Source organism: Rattus norvegicus, chromosome 15 (assembly GCF_021556685.1).
Source record: "Rattus norvegicus strain SHRSP/BbbUtx chromosome 15, alternate assembly SHRSP_T2T, whole genome shotgun sequence".
NCBI lineage: Eukaryota > Metazoa > Chordata > Mammalia > Rodentia > Muridae > Rattus > Rattus norvegicus.
In genome coordinates, this window is record NC_141548.1 from 73,202,499 (window position 1) to 73,228,203 (window position 25,705).

Genomic DNA, 25,705 nt, shown 5'->3' on the forward strand with positions numbered 1-25,705 from the left:
CTTCTTGTATGCCTATGGGTATCTCTTTTTTTAGGTAAGGGAAGTTTTCTTCTATGATTTTGTTGAAGATATTTACTGGTCCTTTGAGCTGGGAATCTTCACTCTCTTATATACCTATTATCCTTAGGTTTGATCTTCTCATTGGATCCTGGATTTCCTGTATGTTTTGGATGAGTAGCTTTTTCTGCTTTACATTATCTTTGACAGTTGAGTCAATGATTTCTATGGAATCTTCTGCTCCTGAGATTCTCTCTTCCATCTCTTGTATTCTGTTGGTGATGCTCGAATCTACAGCTCCTTGTCTCTTCTTTTGGTTTTCTATATCCAGGGTTGTTTCCATGTGTTCTTTCTTGATTGTTTCTATTTCCATTTTTAATTCCTTCAACTGTTTGACTGTGTTTTCCTGGAATTCTTGCAGGGATTTTTTGACTCCTCTCTATGGGCTTCTACTTGTTTATTTATGTTTTCCTGGAATTCTTTCAGGGATTTTTGCGATTCCTCTCTGTAGGCTTCTACTTGTTCTCTAAGGGAGTTCTTCACGTCTTTCTTGAAGTCCTCCAGCATCATGATCAAATATGATTTTGAAACTAAATCTTGCTTTTCTGGTGTGTTTGGATCTTCCGTGTTTGCTTTGGTGGGAGAATTGGGCTTCGAAGATGCCATGTAGTTTTGCTTTCTGTTGCTTGTGTTCCTGCGCTTGCCTCTCGCCATCAGATTATCTCTAGTGTTACTTTGTTCTGCTATTTCTGACAGTGGCTAGACTGTCCTATAAGCCTGTGTGTCAGGAGTGCTGTAGACCTGTTTTCCTGTTTTCTTTCAGCCAGTTATGGTGACAGAGTGTTCTGCTTTCGGGCGTGTAGTTTTTCCTCTCTACAGGTCTTCAGCTGTTCCTGTGGGCCTGTGTCTTGAGTTTACCAGGCAGGTCACTTGCAGCAGAAAAGTTGGTCTTACCTGTGGCTCCAAGGCTCAAGTTTGCTCACGGGGTGCTGCCCACGGGCTCTCTGCAGCGGCAGCAACCAGGAAGACCTGTGCCGCCCTTTCTGGGAGCTCTCATGCACCAGGGTTCCAGATCTCCAGGTCTCTTCTGGTTTCTCAGGCGTGTCTGCCTCTCTGAAGGTTTAGCTCTCCCTTCCACGGGATTTGGGTGCAGAGAACTGTTTATCAGGTCGGTCCCTTCAGGTTCTGGCGGTATCTCAGATGCAGCAGACCTGCTGTTCCTGGGCCCTCCTCTATGGGTACCCAGAGGTCGTATACAGTTTCGTGTTTTTTTTTTAAATATCAATAATGATAGAAATTTTCAAAGTGATAGAATTTTCTTAACTGTTAATGTAGAAAATTCAAAATAATTAAAAACACAAATAATTTTGTTATCTAGTTAGCTTAAATAAATTAATGTTTCAGGATGAATACATGATAAATATGGCAAAATTAATCCCTAATAACTTTCTCACCTCAGAACTAAGAAGTGAATTTTTTTGGAATGAATGCATCAAATCCTTCCCCTCAGACCTCAGGGAAATTTTTGAAATAAGAGTCAGAATGAATGAATAGAGTAGCCTGAAACAGAAAACATCAGGAAAACAAGACCTCTAAAACAACTGAGTAAAGCTCATATTAATCATAGAATCTGAAGAAATAAGCACTGTGATTATGTTGACTTTCATAAATTTTCTTGGAATATATACTTTCAGTTGAGTACTTTCATGGTATTCCCGAATGTGTAAGTGAGTCACTATGATTCTTCTTTCTTTGCATGGGTCTCCTTTAGTTCTCTCTTGCCTTTTTCTGTCCATTTATCTTGTCCAACTTTGAAATGATGATTTTATTTTATATGATTATATCTTATTTTGTTATGCTTAGTTGTTACCTCAGAGAACCTCTTCATTTCTAATGAAATGAAGAAAGGAAATGGGTTCAGCTGAGAGAAGATAGGGAAGACCTGGAAATAATAAATAGAGGGGAGAGAGCATTCAAATCATTCAAATTAAATTGCAAAAGAAAATAATTATACCTAATAACGGGGAAAAAGAAATGTGTTTACTGATATTTTAATAGTGCTTCACATGTCACCTCTGTTTCCTATGCATTTGTAATATGATAATACCTTAACAAGCGTAAATTGTGTAAGCTTAATAGACCTTCTTAGCTACTCAGTTAAATTTCTACAATAGTTATGTGTTCTAGATGATTTCAATTACCTTGTATTTTTTCATACAGAAGGATTTAGTGAGCTCTAATTTAGAAATTTTAATTATACAATAAGTTTCTGAAATGAGAAATATTTATTACAGTATCTTGTGGATATGTTATCTTAAGAAATATAATGGAACACTCTGCCTCATTCATTAATCTATAACACGGAGATGTGGATTGCATTGGGGCAGTGTGTCCTTGGGATAAAAATGTTAATTGAGGGAGGGCGGCAATGGGGGGAGGATTGGGAGGGGAACAACCATATAAAGGGGAGGGGGAAGGGCTAGGGGATGTTGGCATGGAAACCGGGAAAGGGAATAACATTTGAAATGTAAATAAGAAATACCCAATTTAGTAAAGATGGTAAAAAAAAAAATAGGTTCTTGCAGATACAGAAAAAATGTTAATTGAGATTAAATACTCAAAACAATGCTGCTGTGAACTGGCCATGTGGATCTACAGGCAAAAGCATTTGTCATGAGACCCTGAGAATGTGGGCTTAAGCTCTAGGAACCACATGGTAATAGAGAGAATGGACTCATAATATGTGAATCTGCCTTGGAACACAACAAGGTTATTGAGAGAAGTACACTATGACATATGTAAGCTGGCAATCTTATGTAAACACACACCTGTAATACATATATATATGTATATATGTATATGTGTATATATATACACATACAAACATACATTCATACATACACCCATAATTCATACATTCATCCATAATACCTATATACATACATACATATATTCATAATACAGTCACACACATAAATATACACACTTAGATAAATATACATACACACGCACATATATTTATACACAAACAAATACAAATGATAAATGGAATATATGCACTCTTTTTTTTTCCCTTTCTTTCAAGTTTGATGAAGGGTGTACCTTTTCCTTTATTTTTAGTGCACCACTTCATTAGATGTATTTTGGGGCAAATGAGGTTAGGCTACAGAGACATTAACATGTGAGTTTTATTTAATATTTTTCTTATTTAAATGCTTTCATTTTCTGAACTATGCCTGTCTCACAGTTAGAACAATAGTACTTTCTCTTTCTGCATTGCCACACACATGAAATTGTCGGAGGAAGTGGTCTACATGTCCTGCCGAGGTGCTTAAGTCAGCTCTGACTCTAACAATGTCTTCCACACAGTGTTTCTGCAGCAAATGTGCATTTTGCTAGTGAAAAACTGTTTTATGTTGTCGTTTAGCAATGCTAACTCTCAGTAATGCTAATTTACCTCTTTATGTAAGAAAGCAGTATTTTCTGTAAGCTATTAGCACTAATTTCTTAACACAGCGGAGAAGCCATAACCATTACACATTTTATAGTTATTATTTTTCTACGGGTTTTATCATATGTGGTTTAGTTGAGCAGTGAACCTCGGTCTACAGAAACTGGGAAGCACAACGAGAAAACAATGAATAGCAGAATCTGTGATGCCATATAATATATGTTTTCCTAAATCTGTTATTGTATTCCTCCAAGTGACTACCTATACTTCTAAAGCTCTAACCTATTTACAGGTTTTGGCTAAACTAGAAATTCTTTTCACTGCATCCGTTCAACCACGTGTCTATAAAGCACATTTGTTTTCATCTGATGGAACCTCAGAGCTGGGTAACTTTACGTCGTAGTGAAAAAGGAAATGAGCATCAAGTTCTTTTTGTTCAAGAATGAGACAGAGTCACACAGTCTTTGCAGGTAGAAAAATATTGAAAAAGTAAAACAATTACTAAAAATAAGATTGGTTAATTAAATGACAGTGTGAGAACAAAAGTAGATGTGATGTATGAATTAAAATATGTAGGCAAAAGACCTAGGAAATGGTTGTGGGAATAGGAGTGCTTCTGTGCCCAAGTAAACTGTTAGACATTACAGGGTGAATACCTGTAATGGGAGCGCCGACAGGAGCAGGGACAGTAGGAACAGTGTAGCTTTGGGGTCCAACAGTTAACTTCTAGGTTCTACACAGCAATAGAACAGGACACTTATAGTCTTTTCTTTGGCCTTAAATCAGCACAGTAAGTTTTGCCTACATTACCTCACATATGTATACACAAAGAGACACATATTAAATGAAGTGAACGAGCACATATAAACGCAGATTCAAATTAGTCTGGACATAATTATGTATTATGATGAATTCAGATTTGCATCCACTTAGGTTTTCTTTATGTATATTTCCTAGGATGACTTCATCATCATATCAGGAAAGCATTACTCCTATAGTAAACTTTCAGGAAATTCCTATTGGAACCCAGAGCAACAGTGTTTTTATTCCCTTTAAAATGACAATGAGTCAAGAAGTGCCAATGTGAACATTCTACAGACCTGACCCTGAAGACCACACCTGACACATCAAAACACTATGCTTCCATAATTATTAGAAAATTTGATCATTTTCATGTCAGTTTAAAGTAATTTATATCAAGAAATGCATACACTGTGAAACTGTTGTGTTGAGAAGAGAACTTGAATGAAATTTAGGTTATCTTATATTCATGGTTTTTGTTGATATGTAAAATGTGAAAATATACCCTGCATAGAAAATGTTCAGTCAATGCTTCCAAACCTACACCACTATTATCATGATCTATAACAGTTCGATCAAGGAAATTTTTCATTAGTTTAATCTAATTAATGAAAGTTTCTTTTATTGTTGGAAATTATATCCACACACTGATAAATATATATGATATAATGCATTTTTATAGTATGTGTTCCATGAAAATTGCTTGACTCCTTGTATTTACAAGTCAACTTTCTAAAGTTTTTGAACCCCCTTTTCTCTCTTTGCTATTATCCTCGCTTCTGGGTGTTAATTCATCATTCTTTTTCTGTCAGCTGTCTGCACAGTTAGCTCAGACTTTCCAAAATGCCTGAAGGGTACACTGTCAGCTGTAGATACTCAAGTCAACATGGTAATATCAGCTGATTTCTCCCAACACAATGCACACACACACACACACACACACACACACACACACACACGCACACACACATGCACGCACACACACGCACACACACATTTGCACACAGTGTACCTTGTAGAAATTTTTGGCACCTTTCAAAACATAACCTTTTGTTACTGTCTTAGGTGTCAGAAGCAGCATAAAATTTCTACCACATTTATTCTTGTAAATTATTTTTAAGCTATGAAAGTTAAGAATAGGTATTTGTATAAAAGCATGCTAAATCACCTAATTATAATGTAAAGATTTGAAATCAGTATTACTCAACATTTTAAGTATAGGTGAATGAAGTTGATTAGTATTTTGTAAAATCATGTCCCAAGCGAAGGCATGACATCTTAACATATTAATTTTATTATCTTGAAGTTGTGGTGCAGCAGTAAGATGTAATTTCTTAAAGGCATAAACACAAAGAAAGATGAAGTAGAAACCAACACTGTGAAAATTGAGTGTTAAATTGAGGTTAAAATTTTAATGTCTTCTCACAAATACTGTGAAGTGTTTTCTCTTGGACTCTTATCTTCCATCGCTTTTGTCAGAGATATATTCAAAATTTGATGTATATACAATTTTAAATGGTAGTCTAGTTTGTGATTCTATGTCTTAAATGTGTGTGATATGTCTGTATATCAAAATACTATGCTGTTTAAAGAAAGCCAGTACCTGCTTCCCTTATAAAGTCATACCTCTCTATATAGTTTTCACTACATATGCATATATAACATACTTATATGTGATTATATAGATATATACAAGTGTATAATATTGTGACCAAATATTGGTCCAAAGTATTATATATACTATATATATATATACATATATATATATATATGCTTCCATTGTATACTAAAACACTGAGGACACAATTGCTTTAGACTGCACATGTAGAATTTACTCCCTGATAGACCCACTCTCATCAAAAAATATAATAAAAGCTTATTCAACAGTGATAAATAACTATTAATAACTATTAATGAAAGCGACAGAAGGTCAGTTCAGGTTTTAAGTCTCCAGGAACAAACAGCTGGATTTGAAGCAGGGTGTAATCTTAGAAAGCACATAGACATGAGTGGTTTATGAGAAACATAGAAGAGCACAAATGGGAAAGAAGTAAAAAATCTCAGAAACATGACCTGATAACTTTCTCAAAATCATGTCAAGGAAATAATTAAAGGGGTGTACTTGTTCCCATAATCTATGTGGATCTCATGATGATGACCCAAAGGGGTGCAGCACTGGAGCTTTTTAATTTATTTAGTTAGCGTTCTTCTACTTTATGTATTGTAGGCATATCTCTAAAGAGACCACTTGTCAAGCCCTAATGTATGTTTTTGTATATGTATTGCGTGTGTGTGTGTGTGTGTCTGTGCACGTGTGTGTGTGTGTTTATGTATGTATATATATACTATATATATTTACAATAATATAGATGATGTAATCTTTTTCTCTAAATAATTTGACAAATCCCTAGGGATCTTCCTTAACAGGTAGAAATCCTTGGGTAAGTTGAATCATGGGCTGAGCATATTGACAGACTGTAGGAGGAAGTACCATTTCTGCATTCATGTCTGAGATCCAGTCTCACTCCACCCTACACACAAGTAATATTACATAAAATGCCCTGACACATGAGTAAGTATGCTTTATATGGATCTAATCTTACACAAACACCAGAGACATTTGATAATATTCATATTTCCTTATATAATCACAAAACCAAGTAATTTTTGCTGAAAAAACTACCATTGTAAGCTATGAAAGTAACAGTTTTTAAAACAAATCCCCGCTGTTCATGTCCATTTGGTCACAACACACAGAAATAGTGTTTAAATTTATCTTTAAAATGTATCCCTTTTAAGCAAATAGCATAGAGGTTTTCATAATATTCTAATTTTAAAAGTTTCATTCTTAACTCTTACAAAGTATAGTCTTTATTTTCTCTTATTTTTTTTCTTCTTCACAAACTTCTGTAGTTTTTTTTTTCTTTCAAGGTCATATACCCTGTGTCAGACAGCAGCAGAGCTTCCGTAATAACACCAGCTGCCATCTTTGATTAATGTAAGTGAATGCCGTTTTACAATTTTCATAGCTTCTCTCCTTTGCACCCATTTTGACAAGGAACAATGTTGGGTTCAATACTGGATGCCCTAGAGGTGCCCTAGAGTTATTTTAACGGATTCAATTTGCACTGCTTTTCATGTAAGTACAGTTTTCCTTCTCATATATTTCTGAGAGGCAGGAGAAACTATTTCTTACATAAAATATTTTTTAAACTTTACTCTTTAAATAAGTCTTCATTATATAGACAATAGATCGTGTACTCCAGTAGTTTTCAAGGCTAATACACACAGAAAAAAAATCTGTTTATCATTCAAGCCTGTTACTGTGTTCCTTCATGAATACATGCATTCTCTCCTGTTCCTCTCATGCCTTCTATAGGTCAACAGGAAAAAAAAAGATAGTTTATTTTTCCCTTATACTATGAAATATGGACGCAAGAGTAGTTCAATCTCTCACTTCATAGATAAAAGCCAAAGCTGCAGAAAAGTTTGACTAATTTCCTGGGAGCCCACAGGCACGTACAAGCAGAGGACTGTCTTAAAAGTTGGGGTGGCTCAAAATAAATGAGGAATGAGTTTACCCATTGAACTCTAGCTCAGATTCTCACTTTTTATTAATCTCCTACCCCTTTTATCATTTCATAACTGAAGGGCTTTGACTTATTTGTTTTTATTTCCCTGGGTGCCAGATCTTTTTATCCTATCTCCCGGGCCTCCTTTTCAGTTTCTTGGCCTCTACCAGGAGTCACTCATAAACACACATATGTAAAAGTTCAAAGCTAGGATCTGGTTCAATAACAGACAGCACACAGTATGTATCTTGCCAAGCCTGGGTTACCATATTTACAGCAGTTTTAGAACCATTTGTTTTTCTGCAAATGTCAAAATGTTTATACTTCTGTTGTTGAATAGAGTTCCATTGCACATACATAACACACTTCTATTATCCCTTCTTTGTTGATGGAGGTATAAGCTAATTCCATTAACTTGCTTTTGTAAAAACAGCAACAATTAGCACAGACATGTAACTGTTTCAGTTGGACATGTCATTTGTATATGTAAACAGGTGAATGTAGCAGAGTCATCTAACAGTTTCATCAGGTTTGGAAAAGTCTCTAAGTGTTTTCTACAGTGCCTGCATCCATATTTTTCATCATTTAGAAAAATAATCACTGTAAAGTAAATGAAAAAAACATCAATTTTGGGGCTAGAGAGATGGTTCAGTGACTAAGAGCACTGGCTGCTCTTCCAGAGGTCATGAATTCAATTCCTAGAAACCACCATGTAGCTCACATCCATCCAATGCCCTTTTCTGGTGTGTCTGAAGACACTGGCAGTGTATACACATACATAATACAAGTCAATCTGAAGAAAAACTGAATTTAATGCCTAAAATGCAGAATCTTTGGTAAGAACTAATTAAATAGAATCCTAAAAACATGGTACAGCTTCTAGAATTAACAGGTACGACTATATGTGAAAATATGATTTTTAGAAAGCAAACTTTATAGTGAGAAAACCATTGCAGACTGAAAAATTGAATAAATAACTGAAAACTACCAAATAGGAAAAAATTTTTTACCAACTATATTTTATCCAAAAGGTAAAATCCTAGAATAGGGGAAGAACTAGAAAATTAAACACACAGAAAGAAACCAGTTGATCTTTGAAAGGACAGTGAACTTAACAGGCAGTTCTTAGAAAAATAAAGGGGAGAGGGATAGAAGGACCCTGAAAACAGGGTACCAGGAATGGACAGCATTTGGCATGCAAGTAAATGTGTATATGTATATATTTTCAGGAACCTTGATACAATCTTCTACCCCGGGGAACGCCCTACATCAGCTTAAGTACTCAACGCCAACCAACCCCAACATGCCACGTGGGTCATGCAGACAGGCTGTCACTATGCGGAACCTAGCAGGCCAGGCAGGCATAGCCAAATCAGGACTTGTTTACTACAAGGAGCGCTCACCTTTGGGAGGGTGGAAGGCACAAACCAGCGCCATCTTTGAGGCGTGGCATGTCGCAGCTTCCAACACATGTGTACTCTTTGATCGGTGGTTTAGTCCCTGGAAGTTCTGGGGGATCTGACTGGTTGATTTTGTTGCTCTATCAATGGAGTTACAAACCCCTTCAGCTCCTTCGGTCCTTTCTCTAACTCCTCTGTTGGGGGCCCAGTGCTCAGTCCAACTTTGTATTTGTCAGACTCTGGCAGAGTATCTCAGGAGTCAGCTATATCAGGCTCCTGACAGCATGCACCTCTTGTGACCCCCATTATTTGTGGAAACAAAGTTTTTAAGAATATAAAAACAAGGTTCTGAAAATGTAAAAACAAATTTAAGTGGTCAGAATAACCAGGCTATTCTAACCAAGGCCAAGCTAAGTTAAGACAAAACAAAAATAACTGCTCTCAGAATAATTCTCCAACCCCTCCCTGTATTGAATTCTGAGAAAAACCAGAAACTGTCAACAATCTTACCACCAAAATTCCCTGCCTCCTTTGACCAAAAGAGTTAAAAATTATATACTGCTGCTTTGCTGACCAGTCATAGTATAGTAGTTCACCCCCATACAAGGAGGGTATAAAAGATGTGTGCTTTCTGAGTTCGGGGTTGACTCTTCCTGCAAGGCTGAGCAACCCCACTCACATCGGATCAATAAACCTCTTGCCATTCCATTGATCTGTTGTCAAGTTGTGTGTTCTGTGGGGTCATACACCTAGGTTAAGACCTTGGAGGTCTTACATATTGACTGTGTTTGGTGACTGTAAGTGGGATGGATCCCCATGTGTGTCGGTCTCTGAATGGCCTTTCCTTTAGTCTCTTCTCCACCCTTTGTCTCATTATTTCCTCCTGAGAATATTTTTGTTCCTCCTTCTAAACCTGAAGCACCTACACATTAGTCTTCTTTCTTCTTGAGGTTCAAGAGGTCTCTGCACTGTATTTTGGGTATTCAGAGCTTTGGGGCTAATATCGACTTATCAGTGAGTGCATACCATATTTTTTGTGTGATTTGTTATCTCACTCAGGCTGATATTTCCTAGTTCCATTCATTTGCCTATGAATTTCATGAAGTCATCTTTTTTAATAGCTGTGTAGTACTCTTTGGGTAGATGTACCACATTTCTGTATCAATTCCTATGTTGAATTAAATCTGGATTCTTTCCAGCTTCTGACTATGAATTTATTGGAGCATGTGTCCTTGTTATATGTTGGAGCTATATGCCCAGGAGTGGTCTAACTGGGCCCTCAGGTAGCACTGTGTCCAATTTTCTGAGTTATCTCCAGACTGATTTCCAGAGTTTTTGAACCAGCTTGCAATCCCACCAACGATTGAGGAATGTTGTTCTTTCTTCACATCCTTGCCAGCATCTACTGTCACCTGAGTTTTCGTTCTTATTCATTCTAATTGGTGTGATGTGGAATCTCAGATTTATTTTGATTTTGATTTTCCTGATGACTAATGATGTTGAGTAATTCTTTAGGTGCTTCTCAGCCATTTGATATTCCTCAGCTGAGAATTCTTTGTTTAGCTCTGTACACCATTTTTAATAGGGTTATTTGGCTCTCTGGAGTCTATCTTCGTGCCTTCTTTGTATATTTTGGATATTAGCCCTCTATTGGATGTAGGATTGGTAAAGATCTTTTCCCAATCTGCTGATTGCTATTTTGTCCTAATGTCAGTGTCCTTTGCCTTCCTGAAGCTTTGTAATTTTATGAAGTCACATTTATCGATTCTTGATCTTAGAGCATAAGCCATTGGTGTTTTCTTCAGGAAATTTTCTTCAGTGCCCATGTGATCAAGACTCTTCCCTACTTTTCCCCCTATTAGTCTGAGTGCACCTGGTTTGATGTGGAAGTCTTGGGTGCACTTGGACTTAAGTTTTGTCCAGGGTGATAAGAATGGATTGATTTGCATCTTTCTACATGCTGACTTTCAGTTGAACCAGCTCCATTTGTTGAAAATGCTATCTTTTTTCCATTGGATGGTTTTGGCTCCTTTGTCAATTATCAAGTGACCATGGTTGTGTGGGTTCATTTCTGGGTCTTCAATTCTATTCCATTGATGATATTGTCCAGGATCATGCCTGAGAATTTCATGAAGTCATTGTTTTTAAGTTTTTGTTTTGAGTAGTATCCATTTTCGGTGTCCATTTCTCTGTTGAAGGGTATCTGGGTTCTTTACAGCTTCTGGGTGTTATACATAAGACTGCTATGACCATATTGGAGCATATGTTCTTGTTATATATTGGAGCATCTTTTGGGTATACGCACAAGAATGGTATAGCTAGGTCCTGAAACAGAACGATTTCCTTATTTGAGTTTAATCTCAGCAAGAACAATTTGTGCTTCCCATATGCTCATATAGGTACCACCATCCACTATGGGTGACAGTCATAAAGATCACTGACACTCCCTTTCCCAGTAATTGTCAATGACCATTCCTCCTTAGCTAAGATTAATAATTCATGGTCTTGCAAGGGTATTTTGCATACTGTCACATCTGCTAGGACTTCCAGTGTGCAACTATCCTTTGGAAACTATAAAATACTGTTTTACTATAGTGATCCAGTGATTCTGGCCCATGCAATCTTTTGGTTATTTAACCCACTGGAGATTGGAAGGAGAGGTATGATGTAAATGCCTCACTTAACTAGGTTTTAGCATTCCACAATCTTTTTTTTCTATATCTTGTCCTATTGTGTGTTCATATTTTATTTATCACCTATTTCAAAAAGAAGCTGTTTTGATGAAGACTAAGTGATACATTAATCCATGGCTATAATGCTAAGAAAATCTTCAGTGCTATGAACTTTGAACACAGGCATAACATTAGGTTCTCTCATAGGGTCTATGATCCGACTAGCACCAGATTTTTGCCCCAGATAGTAGTGATACAGCAGGATCACACATGAGAGAAAATAGGTGACCTTTTTCTTGATGAATCTTTATTGTCTCAATCAGAATAAGTTCAGTCCTGTATATTTCTGAAGATTTCATAATTTCATTTATAACAAACTTGTAATTTTAAAGTGTAAAGATTCCAACATCCATTATCCACTCATCATTTCATAGGCATTCAGAATGTTTCAGTTTTCTTGCCAGTGGAAACAAAGCAACAATAAAAGTGGAAGAGAAAATATGACAGTAGTAGAGTGCAGATTTCTTTAATTATATGCCCCAGAATGGTGAGGCTGGATCATGTGGTAGAATTATTTATAGGATTTTTAGGAACATTCACGTCAGTGTGTATTTCATGATCTCTTTAGATATATGTTCAAGTAACATGCTAAACACCATAAGTCCACACAAAATTCTACTGTCACGTGAATGCAGTAAATTTGACTTTAATAGTTTTCTCATTGTTTCAAGAATGTATTTCAAAGTTCATTACTTTATTTCTTCTACTCTTTCAAGCAGAATGGCTAAATATGTGTTTATTTAGAATGTTGTTTTCATTTACATGTGTGCTTTTGTGTGCTGGAAAGTATGCTCTATGTAAGAAAATGTCAGGAGGCCAGAAGAGAACATTTTATCTCCCAGAGCTGCAGCTACAGTTATCTATAAGGTACTCGTTGTGAGTGCTCCGAACCAAGCTCGAAACATCCTGAAGAACAGTTTGAAGGCCTAGGTGCTGAACTATCTTTCCATCCTCCTTGTAATGAATACTTTACATTTTTCTATTATCAAAGTATGTTTATCTCATATGTTTTTAATATCTGGATCTCTAATTTAATCTTTCATTGTGAGGAATACCTAAGTCACTTAGAAAGTAAATTACGTGTTGCTGCTTTAATTTAAACTAAAAATTTAAAATGAATAGACACTGCTTAAATCATAATTATGGGCATCATTAAAGAATTCTAATTACATCTATAGATGAAGAACTGTACCAATGTACTATTTCACATCATATTTATTATCATTATGATTATTGATACTGCTATTACTATTTAAATAGCCTCATCCATTTTGTATTGTCTTTCTGCAAGACTGTAAATGAAAATAAATTACATTGTGGTGAAAGTACCAAGACTATTTTCTTTGGATTCCATAATTTCTTGAACAGGAGTCTTCATTTGACACTAACATTTCATCACTGTTAAACATATGCTTTATTATGTTTTAATGGGTCATTCACCCATTCATTTGAGCCTGTCTTTTAATATGTTTCATTTGGAAAACAAAGATAATGTCTAATTCATGGATATTGAAGTAGATTAACTGAGTAAGTACAGATAATGGTTTAGCTAAAGTTATTGTTTAGTCACATGGTAGCAAAGGGTATTGTTTTTTAACTTCAAAATGTGCTACTTCTCTAGCCATTCAATCATTTGTTCACTTGTTTCTGATCCAGAGAATTTTAATTTTACGTTTTGAATATAATATATTCCTAAAAGGGCTTATGGAGAGTTTTGTTCCGTCATGCCTTTGATCCAGTTATTGAGAAATTTCTGAATTCCAAGGGATCTAATTTAATCAACGTACTTCTTCCTTTGGAGATTATATTATATAACTATAAACTATAATGGCATTGTTGGGACATAGATTTATTTGAATACATAGGTCACCTGCTGCATGTCCCAGAAGATATTCTTTTTTTTATAAAGGAAAACATTTAATTAGGGCTGGCTTACAGTTCAGAGATTTAGTCCATTATCACCATGGCGGGAGCATGGTGGGGCTCAGGTAGACGTGGTGCTAGGAATGGAGTCACTAGTTACCAGTCCGGATCCGCAGGCAGAGGGTAAAGAGGGGCATTGGACCTGGTTTGAGCATTTGAAACTCAGAAGTCCACTCCATGACACCCACTTCTTCCAACAGGTCACATCTACTCCAACAAGGCCTCAGGTCCTAATCCTTTCAAAACTGCCACACTCTGAGCCATGGGGGCCATTGTCACTCGGACCAAAAGCATCATCATGTATATGTAGTACGCTTTTATTCTAGTCGTCTGCAGTGGCCATTTCGATGGATTTCCTGATCTTGTTTTTAAGATGAGATTGAGATTTTTGAAGGAAGTGCAGATTCTATGGGTTAGTTTAGTTTGGTTAGTTTAGTTTGGTTAGTTTAGTTAGTCTTCCAGGCAACTGAACAGGATTTATTATTCCCTTTATTTCTTCCTAGTTTTTGTGTATGAATCTTTTATCTCACATGTGAATTATTCTAAACTGACTTTAGATGGACTGTTTTAGTGGATGTATATGTTGTATATTTATGCTTTTAATTTTTTAAAAGAAATTGTGTAGCTGGATTCTTAGAGTGAAATCCCTACTCCCTCCCCTCCCCCCTTAATTTTGTGTTTTGCTTTGCTTTTGGAGACAGGGCCTCATCCATGCAGTTTTGACAGTTCTTAAGCTCACAGAGATCTGCCTGTCTCTGCCTCCCAAGTGCAGGAAAAAAGGCCTGGGCCATTTTGCCCAGCTTCAAAAAGTCTTTTGTAATGCTCTCTCCTAACACTTGTTCCCTGGTGTTTCTGATGCCACAGCTTTGGTTGTATTAGTGTTAGCAGTTTCCTTATATGGAAGAGTTTCTTTTTTTTCCCCATTTTTTCTTTTTATTAACTTGAGTATTTCTTATTTACATTTCGAATGTTATTCCCTTTCCCGGTTTCCGGGAAAACATCTCCCTAATCCCTCCCCTCCCCTTCTTTATGGGTGTTCCCCTCCCCATCCTCCTCTCATTGCCGCCCTCCCCCCAACAATCACATTCACTGGGGGTTCAGTCTTAGCAGGACCAAGGGCTTCCCCTTCCACTGGTGCTCTTACTAGGCTATTCATTGCTACCTATGAGGTTGGAGCCCAGGGTCAGTCCATGTATAGTCTTTAGGTATTGGCTTAGTCCCTGGAAGCTCTGGTTGCTTGGCATTGTTGTTCATATGGGATCTCAAGCCCCTTCAGCTCTTCCAGTCCTTTCTCTGATTCCTTCAACGGGTATCCCGTTCTCAGTTCAGTGGTTTGCTGCTGGCATTCACCTCTGTATTTGCTGTATTCTGGCTCTGTCTCTCAGGAGAGATTTACATCCAGTTCCTGTCAGCCTGTACTTCTTTGCTTCATCCATCTTGTCTAATTGGGTGGCTGTATATGTATGGGCCACATGTGGGGCAGGCTCTGAATGGGTGTTCCTTCTGCCTCTGTTTTAATCTTTGCCTCCCTATTCCCGGCCAAGGGTATTCTTGTTCCCCTTTTAAAGAAGGAGTGAAGCATTTGCATTTTGGTCATCCATCTTGAGTTTCATTTGTTCTAGGCATCTAGGGTAATTCAAGCATTTGGGCTAATAGACACTTATCAATGAGTGCATACCATGTGTGTTTTTCTGTGGTTGGGTTACCTCACTCAGGATGATATTATCCAGTTCCCTCCATTTGCCTATGAATTTCATAAAGTCATTGTTTTTGATAGCTGAGTAATATTCCATTGTGTAGATGTACCACATTTTCTGGATTCATTCCTCTGTTGAAGGGCATCTGGGTTCTTTCCAGCTTCTGGCTATTATAAATAAGGCTGCTGTGAACATAGTGGAGCATGTGTCTTTTTTATATTTTGGGGCATCTTTTGGGTATATACCCAAGAGAGGTATAGCTGAGTCCTCAGAAAGTTCAATGTCCAATTTTCTGAGGAACCTCCAGACTGATTTCCAGAATGGTTGTACCAGTCTGCAACCCCACCAACAATGGGGGAGTGTTCCTCTTTTTCTGCGTCCTTGCCAGCATTTGCTGTCACCTGAGTTTTTGATCTTAGCCATTCTCAATGGTGTGAGGTGAAATCTCAGGGTTGTTTTTATTTACATTTCCCTTATGACTAAAGATGTTAAACATTTCTTTAGGTGTTTCTCAGCCATTCGGCATTCCTCAGCTGTAAATTCTTTGTTTAGCTCTGAACCCCATTTTTAATAGGGTTATTTGTCTCCCTGCAGTCTAACTTCTTGAGTTCTTTGTGTATTTTGGATATAAGCCCTCTATCTGTTGTAGGATTGGTAAAGATCTTTTCCCCATCTGTTGGTTGCCGTTTTGTACTAACCACAGTGTTCTTTGCAGTTTTATGAGATCCCATTTGTCGATTCTTGATCTTAGAGCATAAGCCATTGGGGTTTTGTTCAGGAAATTTTCTCCAGTGCTCATGTGTTCGAGATGCTTCCCCACTTTTTCTTCTATCAGTTTGAGTGTATCTGGTTTGATGTGGAGGTCCTTGATCCCCTTGGACTTAAGCTTTGTGCAGGGTGATAAGCATGGATCGATCTGCATTCTTCTACATGTTGACCTCCAGTTGAACCAGCACCATTTGCTGAAAATGCTCTTTTTTCCATTGGATGGTTTTGGCTCCTTTGTCAAAAATCAAGTGACCATAGGTGTGTGGGTTCATTTCTGGGTCTTCAATTCTATTCCATTGGTCTATCTGTCTGTCTCTGTACCAAGACCATGCAGTTTTTATCACTATTGCTCTGTAATACTGCTTGAGTTCAGGGATAGTGATTCCCCCTGAAGTCCTTTTATTGTTGAGGATAGTTTTAGCTATCCTGGGTTTTTTGTTATTCCAGATGAATTTGCAAATTGTTCTGTCTAACTCTTTGAAGAATTGGATTGGTATTTTGATGGGGATTGTATTGAATCTGTAGATTGCTTTTGGTAAAATGGCCATTTTTACTATATTAATCCTGCCAATCCATGAGCATGGGAGATCTTTCCATCTTCTGAGGTCTTCTTCAATTTCTTTCTTGAGTGTCTTGAAGTTCTTATTGTACAAATCTTTTACTTGCTTGGTTAAAGTCACACCGAGGTACTTTATATTATTTGGGAGTATTATGAAGAGTGTCGTTTCCCTAATTTCTTTCTCGGCTTGTTTCTCTTTTGTGTAGAGGAAGGCTACTGAGTTATTTGAGTTAATTTTACACCCAGCCACTTTGCTGAAGTTGTTTATCAGCTTTAGTAGTTCTCTGGTGGAACTTTTGGGATCACTTAAATATACTATCATATCATTTGCAAATAGTGATATTTTGACTTCTTCTTTTCCAATATGTATCCCCTTGATCTACTTTTGTTGTCTGATTGTTCTGGCTAGAACTCAGAAGATATTCTTATGCCTTGCTTCCTTGAATATTTTTGTTTCTTCTGTTTTTCTTTTTTGTTTTTTGTTTTTTTTTTCTTGGTTTTTTTTTTTTTTTTTTTTTTTTTTGCTTTTGAAGTGAGCAGTCTTGCTTCATTATGGTCTTACCACAATGAAACTATAAGTATGGAACCATGAGGGGATACAATTGACAATTTGCTATAAACTCTGAAACATATAAATGAAATGATTCTTTCTTATGTTAACCCGTTTATGCCAGACATTTGTCACAGTAACTCTGAACAATGAAGGTTTTTAATTTTTTTGTCCATTAGTTTTTTCTTTAAGTTTTTGAAATTTTAATTTCATCATTTCATACACTTTTTTTCTTCCCTCCAAAACTTTTTAACAAAATGGCCTTCTTTTTATTAATTTTTGTTACATATATGTATGTACACATTATATTATTCATGAGTAGATAAATACATCCTGTTCATTCTTTTTAAGATTTATTTATGTATTTACATATATTAGTAATTTTCTATATGTTCATCTGCATATCAGAAGATGTCAGATGGTTGTGAACTGTTATGTAGGCTCTGGGAATTGAACTTAATGTGTGCTCTAAACCAGTGAGCCATATTCCCAGCTACCCCAACCCCACGCCTGATTTTTTTTTTAATTTATTTAATATGTACAGTGTTCTGCTGCATGCATTTTTTCAGGCCAGAAGAGGGCACTACATTTCATTATAAATGGTCAGAGCCACAGGTGGTTGCTGGGAATTGAACTCATACCTCTGGAAGCCAGTGCTCTTAACCTCTGAGCTATTTCTTTAGCCCCTGTTCATTCTTTATAATACTACTTGTATGACTGTTTTCAGGTCATATTTTTGGTATTGACTAACCACTTGGTGTGTTCTTTACTGAGAAAGATTATTCCTCTTGCTTTCAGTGACCCTTAATTGCCTTATATTCTTTGTGTAGTGTTCTTTCCCACTTCTGCTTTAATTTATCTATGGTTGTCTTTGCTCAGTTGTATTTATGCTGTCATGCTGGTGATATTTTTATTGTCTAGTTTTTGATGTTCCTAGGAGTCAGAGTAAAAGAGCAGATTCCCTGTTGTTCTGGCTCTTGAAATATTTCTATACTTCTTTTGTATCGGCCATATACGCTTATGTAACAGTTGTGTAGCTTGGGGTTCTTGTGGGAATTGGTTGCTTCTGATTTTGCTATCTGCCTTTGGGACCCTGTGCCCTAATTGTGCTTCCTTGTCAAGCCTTAATTTGAGATGTGTCTAGTCTTCCTGTTGATTGATATACCATGGCTAGGTGATATTCATGGGTGTCCTCCCTTTTCTAAAAAGAAAGGGAGGAGAAGTTGATGGTGTGAGATATGTGGCTGGGAAGGAGTGTGAAGAGAAGAGCGAGGTAAAACTGAGATCAGGATGCATAGTAAATTAATAAATTTATTGTAAACATACATTAGCCATATATTTTGACTAAATACTTGACTTATACAGGTAAATAAAACCATATTTATTATAAACCATTGATTCTCTTCATTGCTATAATCCATCTATTAATTCTCTTCATTTTAAAAAAGAGATTCATTTTATGTATCTATGTGTGCTTCTGTGTTTCTGTATGACATTTATGTAGAAGATGTCTGCAGAGGCCATAAGAGGACATAGGATCTCCTGGATCTCAAGTAAAAGCAATTGTGAGCTTTCTGAGATAAATGCTGGGAATTGAACTTGAATCTTGTGAAAGACCAGCAACCACCCTTAACCACCAAGCTACCTCTTTAGCCATTCTTTTCTTTTCTTTTCTTATTTTTAAATATTGCATTGATTCTTTGTGACTTTCCATTCAAACATTTGTGTCCTACTCATGGCCCCATCTGCTCATATCTGTCTACAGCTCTTGTAATATCTCTCCCAAAAGAGAGTGTGCGCATGCACACACACACACACACACACACACACACACACACACACACATTGTAGTGTGTCACAGTATGTCCTATAGTATACCTCTATGTCCACACATCTTCACTTGCAAATGTTCATTGCAATGTGTTATTAGTTTTAGTTGATATCTCTGGATTCTGTGACACCATCAACATGGCTTTCTCTCTGTTATAAGATTATACCTGGCATTTTTATAATGTACTTGAAATTTTTAATTTACTTGATACTTAGTGCTTTCCTAACAGCATTACATAATTTTTAACATATACAAGACAGTTGTGCTCAATTTTTAAAAAGTTCATTATTTCTGATAAACTTAATATTAAGTGGCCCGCATAGAGTGATATTAAATGAATAAGGTGACACATTTATTGTCTTTAAAATGTTATCTTAAAAAAGAAAATAGAAGAAAGAAAACTTTTATAATAGTTGAAAAACTAACTCTGTCTTCCAGATATACAATTATCTGCTCTGTCTATTTGAGCAAAAAAATAATGCTTACAAGGCAGCTCACTATGGAAACATTTGCAAAGATAGTATTAAACAAATGTTCAGAGGTGGTAGGTCTCTGCCCTACCACATAAGTGTCAGTATGGCGTAAGATCTACATCGGGAAATCTTGTATATATTTGGATGTTGACTTATCAACCTGAGCTGTCCTCAGTATGACTTCTAAGGAATGTGAATAATTTAAGTGTTTCAAGAAAAGTCTCCTCGATTTATTTAAACACTGGTCATATCTTGTCACTTTTGTTTTGGTTCACATTTATTAATCTAATTTAAAACCCTGAATACCAGATAAAGGATATATTTTCATTGTACAACTGAGAATATGAGGTATGTCTGGCAGTAACAATTTACATTCCTAAATACTAAGAATCTGGATTATAGAATATCACAAATTCAAATACTGGGTACACGATAGACTGAGTTTCTATATAAGAACTTAATGGGGATGACACAGTAAATCAAGAGAATTTGAATATGGTTCAGTGATAAAGTACAGACCTAGTATACATGAGTTCTAACTTCAATAGCTACAGTAGAAAAAGAAAAGAAACATCTTTCTAATTTTCACTATATACAAGTTACATTTATAGCTTAGCTACAGCATGTAGTCAATAGGCAGGACTGAAATAGCAACAAGAATTCACAACAGGAAAAATAAAGGAAAAAAAGAAACCCACAAACAAAAATAAAGCCTTTTAAACTATATTGCATTTTGTGAATTTTCCTCTATTTTCCATTTTTAAACATATTTCATTCTTATTATACACTAACATGAACATGAATGCAAAGTTAGATCCAGAGTAACTAGGTCACTAGATAGTTTTCAACCTTATTGTATATTCTATTTTTTCTAAACATAAGGAGATATATATTTTTATTGGACTTTTTATTTACATTTCAAATGTTATCCCCTTTCCAGTTTCCCTTCTATAAATCCCCTATTCCAATCACCTATCTCCTGTTTCTATGAGGGTGTTCCCCCCAACAACCACCGACCCCTTCCCACCTCCCTGCTCTGACATTCCCCTATACTGGGGGGTACAGCTTTGGCAGGACCAAGAACTTCTCCCATTGGTGCCCAACAAGGCCATCCTCTGCTACATATGCAGCTGAAGCCATAGGTCTGTCCATGTATAGTCTTTGGGTAGTGGTTTAGTCCCTGTGAGCTCTGGTTGGTTGGTATTGTTGTTCTTATGGGGTTGGAAGCCACTTCAGCTCCTTCAAACCTTTCTTTAACTTCTCTGGTGGGGACCCCATTCTCAGTTCAATGGTTGTCTGGTAACATTCACCTCTGTATTTGTCATGCTCTGGCAAAGCCTCTCAGGAGACAGTTCTATCAGGCTCCTGTCAGCATGCATTTCTTTGGATCAGCAATAATGTCTGGGTTTAGTGGCTTTATATACATGGGTTGGATCCCCAGGTGGAGTAAGCTCTGGATGGTCATTCCTTCAGTCGCTGCTCCCTACTTGGTCTCCATAGAGGAGATATGTCTTATAAGGGCAAGCAATGCTTGTATTTCATTCCAAATTTTATATAAATAGTTTTGGCAGAAGAATAACTTCATAAAATCAACTACATAAACAAATAAATTAGGACATGTTTTATGCTTCAGAACACAATATTGCGTCATAGCATTTTTTGCTTTTGCTTTTTGTTGTTGTTGTTTATTGTAATCTAGGTTTAAACAGCACCACTCATTTAAACATTTCCTGAGATAAATGAATATATTAAAATGTGTGTTCCAGGATTTTCTTGGCGTAAAAATTAGAAATAAATTCAATGTTATAACTTTTCAAAAGCTGGAAAATGTACTATATTATTGGATTTTCTTTTTAAGTACATGGTCGTGCAATGAAAGCAAAGCTTTAAGATATTTTGACTTAACTTTTTGAAAGCCATTTTGTATTTTCTGGTCTGAAAAGTTTGTTGCGTATGATGGTTGACCTTGTTTGCCATCTTCATTGGGTATGGAATCAACTGTAATGGGCTGCTTGATGTTCTTGGAGAGTATTTCCTGAACGGACTAACAGGGCAAGGAAGACCATTGCTAAGATTGTCTGCACCCTCTTAAGTAGGTCCTGTTATATGGCGGTTCTGTCGAAGGCTGTTGATTATTAATAGCCCAACTCTGCCCATGTAAGTGAATTCATCGGCCCCTGTGGTTCCTGCAACCCTGCTGCCTCTGCTGCCCTGATGCCCTGATGCTCTCCACCTCTGAAATAGGAACTCAGCCTCTTCTGCCTTCCAGTATGGATGGAAATTATTGGATTTGGGGTAATCTTTGAAATCTAGAGTGCCTGTTAATGATACTGAAAAATACACTCCTGACTGAACGGACATCTGGTTCTTAACATCTCTAGTGTGCAGAAAACCATTGTTAGACTATCTAGCATGAATCAGGAAAATGAATGCAGTATATTTACCTTTTAATATAAAGTCACTCTATTGGTTCGTTTCTACTAACTCCATTTTCAGGGGATGTGGTGCCCTTTCTGACCTCCTCGGGCTGGTGCACATATGTGATGCACATATATTCAGATGCACACACACAAATGAACATAAAACTAAAATTTAGTTAAATGAAAAACATAGAGAACGATTGAGAAGCAACACTGGAAGCACATTCACATGCACACTAGCGCGCGCGCACGCACACACACACACACACACACACACACACACACACACGCACACACACAAATACACACTGAATTAGCCAAAGAGTGAAGAGTTGCATTATTCAGGATGAATGAATCAATCATCCATTAGAATCAATAAACAGGTGAATTTAAATTCAAATTTTTCAATATTTATTAGAGTTGTAACAAATATTTACAGTTTTACAGGATTTGAAAATGTCCTATGTAAGGAAAATTGCAATATGTAATATTTTTATAATTATAGAAAACTTTACCTGAAACATATTTTCATTTGCTTTTCTATGTATATAAAAATTATTTATTTTATTTTAAATAGAACTGTTAGCTTATGAAAATTCTATGAGATTTATTTTTGTTTGCTGTATATAAAAAATGATATCTGGAATCTGTAGACGTTTGCTTTATTAAATTGACTGTGATAGTTTGAATATGCTTGACCCAGGAAGTAGCACTCTTAGCAGGTGTGGCCTTGTAGAAGTGGGTGTGGCCATGGTTGGAGGAAGTATGTCACTATGGGGATAGGCTGTGAGATCTTGCTCTTAGGTGTTGAGGATGCCAGTCTCTTCCTGAATACATTCAGATTTAGATGTAGAACTTGGCTTCTCCAGCACTGTTTGCCTCCATGGTTCCATGCTCCCTTCAATGATGAAAGTGTAAGCCATCTCCAATTAAATAATGTCCTTTCTAAGAGTTGCCTCACTGATGGTGTCTTTTCACAGCAATGGAGATCCTTACGAAGACAGAAGTTGGTACCAGATTCTAAGGTATTGTTATGATAGTCCTGACAATGATTTTGTTTGGAGGAATGTGTATATTTAGACTTTAGATTTGGAAAGAGGTGGCTTAATGAGCCATAATAATAGGAATATGAAAGACATTGGTGCTGAGGGTGCTTTGAAGTGTGGGAGCCTGCTCAAGCAGTTTCAGGGTAGAAGAATATTACTATGTGGCCTAGAAATAGTTTTGTTTTATTTTGGGGAAGAATGTGGGTGCTTTTTGCCACTGTCTGATGAGTGTACCTGAGGCCAAGTCTAAGGTGAAGAGAATTCACTTTAATTGCATTGGGAAAGGAAGTCAGAACAGCCCAGCATAGAGTTTATCCTGTGGGTTGCTCTCATTAACACTATTTTTGATCGATTGTAGCAAGTTTAGAAAGAATAAATACAAAATGTAGAAGTCAAATTATAAAATGGTACCAGGAAGTGAAATGGAGCTGAATCTTCTGTTCTAGGACATAAACGTATTAAGGAAGTGGTGATCGAAGGGCAAGATTGTATCCAGCTAAGCTTATTATTTGTGTATCTGTACTTGAATGTCCCGCACTTGACTTTCCGCCGGCAAGAAGCACGCGAGACATAGAAATTCTTGCTATGACTGATACTTTATTCCTATCTCATGGAGAAGCCCCGTGCGCCGGCTAGGCGCGCCTATTTAACCCTCCTGCACGCATCCACACCTGATTGGTTGCTTACTCATGATCTCATCAGGCACGCCCCGGAATGGGCAAAGACCTGGCAGGAAGGCACTCTTGCACATGCGCACAGTTAACTTCCTGATAGGGGGGCCAGCTGGCGCAGCGAAGGCTGGCGCCATCTTGACTGACTTGGCCTTCCACGTGGGGCGCAGTGGAAGCCAGCGCCATCTAGTGGTGGCGCATGTTATTGCGGCCCTCTACACTTGAACAAGGAATGGTTAGATATTATTATTTGGTTCTTGTGTTCCAGTTGGACTTAATCTGGAATAAACTGCAATCCAGAAATGGAGAAGAACAGAGGTTTTTGATCTGAATCATGAGGAATAGTGGCTATCAAAAGCTAAGCAGGCATTGTGATCCACACCTTTAATCCCGGGAGAGAAAAGAAAATAGATCTCTGAGTTCTAGGCCACCCTGGGACAGGAAAATATTCTAGGTGAATAAAAGCTCAAGTCTAGGTAGTGTGTTACATGCTTTTAAGCCTAGCACTTAGGAGACACAGCCATGCAGATCTCTGAGTTCAAGCCTAGTCTACAGAGCAAGTTCCAGGAAAGCTAAACTTAGGCAGGAAGAAGGAAAACAGAAAGCTGACGATAGTGTAGAAGAACAATGTAACCACGTTCTAACTCTTTAGAGTCAAGAGGAGAAGGAAACTACTAGGATAATTGATGCTGGTAAGCTGATGCTAAGAAATTATTGGTGATTAAGAGACCAGCTTCGATGAGGTGAAATTTTCTGGGAAGTGTTTTCTGTTACAACAAAAACAACCAAAAAAAAAAAAAAAAAAAAAAAAAAAAAAAAAAAAAAAGGCTGTGTACCACAGATAGCCAAGATTATACCTCATACTGCAGTGGAATTGGTAATTTTTATGGATCACCAAAGTGGTTCTAGTTTCGAAGGTATGAAGGGGTGATGGAGAGCAGCTAAGGCTTGATACTATGAGACCAGCGAATGTTATTGGTGAAGGTGCAGCCTCATTGCAGTGGATTGCCCAAGACTGAAGGGGTCATAGAAATAACTTGAGGCTTGTTGTTATTAAGGGAGCCTTGGAGAACCTATCAGGGAAACCTAGTTGCAATGGTAGATTCCAGCAAATTGAAGATGCTAGTACCATGGAATGAGCACCAAGAGTAGCAGCATCGAGAAGTAGAGACAATCAGAGGCTAGAGTGCTAGAGAGAGCCAACCTAGAGAAGTGATCCATGCCATTTGGAGGATCCTAGAAGATCATGAGTGGATCCCAGACATTAGAAATGGAAGCTTTGAAGTTAAAGATACTTTGGAGACCTCAAGATGCTTGAGGCATACAAGCCGTAGGATACTTGTCCAGAAAAGCTGCTAACAGGGACTGGCAGCAGCCCAAGACAATGCAGTTTGTTTCAGTAAACAACAATGGAAAGAACTGGAGATATGAAAAGCACTTTGACATCAGACATAAGGACGTAGAGTTTGGAACTTGCCCAGCTGAGCTTTGTCTTACTTTGGTCCAGTATTTCCTCACTATGAGGTTTTGGAATGGTATGTATATCATATATTGTTTGAGATGTAGAACTTTCAACTTCTCCAGAACCATGATTGCCTGCATGCTTCTATGTTTCCTACCATGATGGAAATGGACTCAAATTCTGAAAGTGTAAGCCAGCTCCAATTAAATATTGTCCTTTATAGGAGTTGCCTTAGTCCTGGTGTTTTTTTTTTTTTCAAATAGCAATGAGGGGTTGGGGATTTAGCTAAGTGGTAGAGTGCTTGCCTGGGAAGCGCAAGGCCCTGGGTTCGGTCCCCAGCTCCGGAAAAAAA